Here is a 5,000-nt window from a genome sequence, read left to right as displayed (position 1 = left end):
ATTCACCTGAAAATTTATCTTCAACTGGATCCGATAGTGCAAACGCAGTACCGTGATATAGCACAAGGCTCTTCCAATCCTAGATGACTCTTGTATACGATTTTGAGATAATTCTTTCCAGCGCTTAAAGATCGAAGGGTGTCTCGGGTCCATGTTGCACCCGCATCATCTCGACCTACTGTCGTCTCGAATGCCTCTTCAACAGTCTTAGATGTATTGTCCAACCCCTGCAAGGACGTTTGCTTTGACGCACTACAAACCTCTAGCAGACGGAAACAGGTACGTTCCTTTAGAGGCTCCACACCATGTTCACGACACTCTTCATGACAAAGGTAGATGATTTTCGACGCAGTCATTGCACGAACCACTGAAGGGATGGGGATTCTCTCACCTGAAGAAAGTTTCAATGTTTTTGTTCCAAAGGTTACGTCTTGGAGGAATGTGGATCTGGAAAAGAACTCTGTAAGATCCCTAACTTTCTCCATATTCAACCTGCATCGGAAAATCTCATACCTTGTCTTTGGTTCTCCGCGACCATGTTCTGACGCGTGCTTTCTAGCATTCTTTCCTTGGCGTAATGAGATTCCTGGGAGAAGCTCCTGGAGAAGCTCGCTTATGAGTGATAATATCTGAGTTTTTGTTAACCGATTTAATCATTCATTGTAAGCCAGCAAAACTGCTTCGAGTCCCACATCGATTGTGATGTTGTTAATTTTGTGCTCAACACCTCTATTTACATACTAAAATATATAATTAAAGTAATTAAAAAATGTATCCAAATAAGTTTTGTAACCAAGAATGCTATCCGTGAAACAAGGCATTTTCTCGCTTAAAACGTCAACTTCATCGAAAAGCTTCGATGCAGCATGTTTGCAAAGATTTTTCTTCGGCGAAACCAGCAAATCCAGGAAAACGGTAGAATTTCGTGCTCGAGTTGAATGTAAACAAACAGAGCGAGCAGACGAAAAACAGCCTTCAAGTTATTCTTTTCGTTGTTTTTGGTCCGCGAGATTGCTGCGATAAAATAACTGTACTTTTACCTTTCAAAGTTAGGATTTTAGTCAACCCTTTTGCCCTTTCTTTGTTGAATGTTAGTTTGTCTTCGCAAGAACCAAGTAAATTACCCCCTGGAAATCTTGGTCACAAACAAACAAACAAACAATTTGCGACGACAATATCGTAAAATATCGTGGTCTCTGTTCGAAAAAAAGAGTCCACTAGATTGCGATAAAAGCCATTTGTGGGCGTGTATAATCCCTAACTGATATTTTGAATCACCTGTAGCTTTGGTATGACCAGGTCTTCCTCTTGCCCCGGACGCACCTGACCCCTTGTACTTTTCCTTCAACCATTCAGTCATGTCTATCTCGCAGGACAACAAAGGAACCATTCCTGTTTCGTGCGCAGCCCATGACGAGGCACTGCACTGATCACTTACCCCTCCAATGGAATAAAGTGCCATTGTGAATTACCCTCGAAACGGAAGAAGAATTGGAACTCGGTCCAGTCCTTACTCTCTCCTATGTCCAAAATGGCAGGCCAGCTGATACGTCATCGTTTGGTTATTGTATTTGCAACAAAACCTTTTTGTTTTACTATCCAGCTCTCCTAACTGTGCGTTCCTTCTTGACGGATGGTTTCATTTGCTCCGCTCTAAAGGACTCTGAAATAACGGGTCGCATCGACACTGCTATAAACTGCAGCTCGTATGTTTGTAATAGCGATATTTCTTGTTTACAAACATTGACGTCACATTTCTTTTGATATTCAAATTTGCCAACCACGGAACAAAAGAAGTCATTGTTTCAACAGCCAATTATGTTCTGGTTGGCATATTAATGACAATAGATGACGTCACGAGAAACATCGCTATATATCTGTGTATGCATATGGTCATGCTCCTTTATTGGTGGATATTTACAAGAACTATGCAGGCTGTTAACAGACATAGATTATATGCTAACTAACGTTTTTGTTAAGCTAACTTTACCTTGTAAGCATCCAAAAAATCAGGCCTGACAAAATAATGCGATTTTTCGTGCTTGGAGCAACGGAGAAGAATTATGACTTGAAACTAAATACATTTAAATCAATGAAAAATTCAAGCATCGTTTAAAAAGATCGTTATATCTAGGTAAGGCCTTCATCATTTGTGCTGTTTGATGGGTACTAAGTTTTGAAAGAAAACATTAACCCTTGTTTTTCTAAATCAGGGTGTTTGTTGTGCTAATGAAAGGCCTTTTAAGAGCAATTGTATGGTAAGGATCACAGTATTTCTGAACAGCGAAACTGATTTGGAATTAACAATTCATTTTCACTTACCAAATACAGAATAAGGGCTTCATGTCAGCAATTTGGTTTGTTTATGGCATGAATTATGCTCAAAATTCCATTTTGATTGGACTTATAAGCGCATGGAGTGTTTGTGGCAAAAATTCAATAAACATTGATAAGCCAAATTTTTCTCAACTAATTTTGATAATTGGGTCTCTAAAGTAAAATAATGGTACAGGTACGGAAGTTATGCAAGAAGGCAGGTAGATACACTGATTACTGGGTTGCCAAACCCAGTCGGAATCTGCGTTTCATTTCTCCGTAATTTTTTTTTTTGTGTCATGAAAAATCTTCCCTGTCCCTCCCCTGCTAAGTAGTGTCTTTGTGTGTAGAGTCTTCTGTGCGTATTATATTATGTTTGAGGGGGTTGGGATAATGCGTAGATTTCTCTGGTGGACACATGAGGAAATTTAATTAACCTGCAATGGCGTTCGAAAGTCATTGTGATGCGAATGGCGTTTTAGTGCATCTTTCAACAAAATATACCCTTAAGGAGCTCAAGAGTGGAAGGTCAATTGCATAAACAAGACGGGCGGTGGAAAATAAATATCTGGAATCTTAAAAGCGACGAGTAATGGACTTCGACAACAATCTTTCGCTCGTTGAGCCGAAATCAAAGTGAGCTGTATTTTTAACATTTTATCACGAGTGTAGTGTTATGTACAACACTGAAACCAAATGGAAAATTATCTGGTAACTTATGGGTTCAACAAAGACAGGGAAGGAATCCAAAACCTTAAGTGGATCTGTGATTTCTGTTGTCTGGCAGTCTTCAGGTAAAAAAAAATTCGAAAAGTGACAGTCAAGAATTATTTGAAAGAAAGCTTGTCGACTATTTTGTGCTTCATTATTCAAGGAAAAGGTTCGTCAGGAAAGGGTTTGAACCTGAAATTTATTTTGTTACGTATGGTAATTTGACACGATTGAGTTTCTTGTCTTTACGCACACAATGAAATAGGAAGATGTTTTTGCCTCTAAGATCAAATATGTTGTTTGTTTCAATAAATTTTTCGCTGGAAAAGGTGTCCTTTATGATTTCATAATGTGGTGTAATTAATATTCGAGCTTAACAAATTTGCATACGTGCGTTGAAATGTGATACGGGAAGACACGGGATTTTTTTCTCTCTGACAAATGATTAACAGGTAGCCAAGTTTTTAACCTCAGAAAAATATCGCTTTTGTCATTATAGTGTAAAGTGAAGTTTATTTGGGAAGCCAAAAATATTTCTTTAACTTCCTGGCTAATCCAATTTATTGCTACGACTTACTATTGCGAAGATTGTTTAAATGAAACGCCTCACGCTTTTTGCGAATTTTGAGTGTCCTGAAATTACATCATTTTCTTGACATAGCTCCTTTATCACGAAGATTTTTCAGCAATATATCTCTTTACTCTCAACCCAAAAACATTCAGATAGTAAAAGATTTCATATTTATTACCCATTTCATTTGCTGTTGTGCTTGCCAGCATTGTGATTTGCATTAAGTCGCAAGTCTGTTTTCGTATCTCATAAATGTTTAGATTTTCAATTATATGGCCGCTCAACCTCGCGATTGTGTAACTAGTTGACCATGAAGTCAAAATAGATACGTTTCTCAGGAACTCGACAGATGAAATGTAAATATTCAGTTAAATAACGGACGTTTCTTTGCTAAAAAATACGTTGTTTTACTCTGAAAACGACAAACGATTAACATTCTTTCCCGTAGTTCATTCAGTTGACACAAAGTGATCACGTGCACCTTTATGGTTGCCTAGCTCGTGATCGATTTCTTCCTTTTGACAAAACATCATGACCTTTTACTTCATTCATAAAAGTCAGAGACTGCAGAAATTTTCGTGTTTTTACGATCGATTGTCACTAATCTTTCGATAGTAGAATTCGATTCAGAGTTATGTATAAAAACTATGTTATTTTTACTGGGTTACCAGTATGGCAATCTCAGTTGGAAAATGGGTGGAATTTGCTCGCTTTCTTTTTTTTTCGTGTCGGGAAAAGTCTTTCCTATCACTCCCTAGCTAAGTGGTGTCTTTGTGCGTAGAGTCTTCCGCGCCTATTTTAGTAGGATTTCAGGGGGTAGTAGAAAGGCGTAGATTTCTCTGGTTTGACACAGTAGAATATTTCATTAGCCTGTCGGAGATTGAAACGCAAATGGCGTTTTGGAGGATCTTTAGACAAAATGTACCCTTATGGAGCTAAAGAATGGAACCTAAACTGGATAAACAAGACAGGCTGTGAAAAATAAATATGTGGAGGCAGCGTGGTCGAGTGGTTAGGGCGTGGGGTTTGCATGCGGCTGTTCCGGGTTCAAATCCCCTTCTAACCTCTAGATAGGATTTGTTTCCCGTTGTCCCGGATTCAACTCTACCACGCTTTGTAAGTAGCCAACTGGTTGCCTCCTCAGTGCCCGTTGGGGTTATTAAAATGTTTCTGTTAACTTTGAATTGTTTCTTTCACATTGTTAAAAGTGGGGTGCAGGTAAACCAGCTTGATAGCTAAGTACACTTCCACTATAGACAAAGCTTTTTTTTTTTAAAGTGATGGACTTCGACAACAATCTGTCGCCCGTCGAGCCGCTATAAAAGTGAGCTGTAGTTCTAATATTGTAGAAATGTGGTGTTTTGTTAAACACTGAAATCAATGGAAAATTCTCCAGTATTTT

At 38.5% G+C, this 5,000-nt stretch overlaps 1 pseudogene; it reads right to left on the bottom strand.

Moving 5' to 3' along the window:
• Nucleotides 1-175: 175 nt before the first annotated feature.
• On the bottom strand, nt 176-1,462 carry LOC138046039 (uncharacterized; annotated as a pseudogene).
• Between the last annotated feature and the right edge of the window lie 3,538 nt (nt 1,463-5,000).

Source organism: Montipora capricornis, chromosome 4, assembly GCF_036669925.1.
Source record: "Montipora capricornis isolate CH-2021 chromosome 4, ASM3666992v2, whole genome shotgun sequence".
Lineage (NCBI taxonomy): Eukaryota > Metazoa > Cnidaria > Anthozoa > Scleractinia > Acroporidae > Montipora > Montipora capricornis.
The sequence above is the reverse complement of the archived record's forward strand: the minus strand, read 5'-3'. Positions and strand labels throughout refer to the sequence as shown.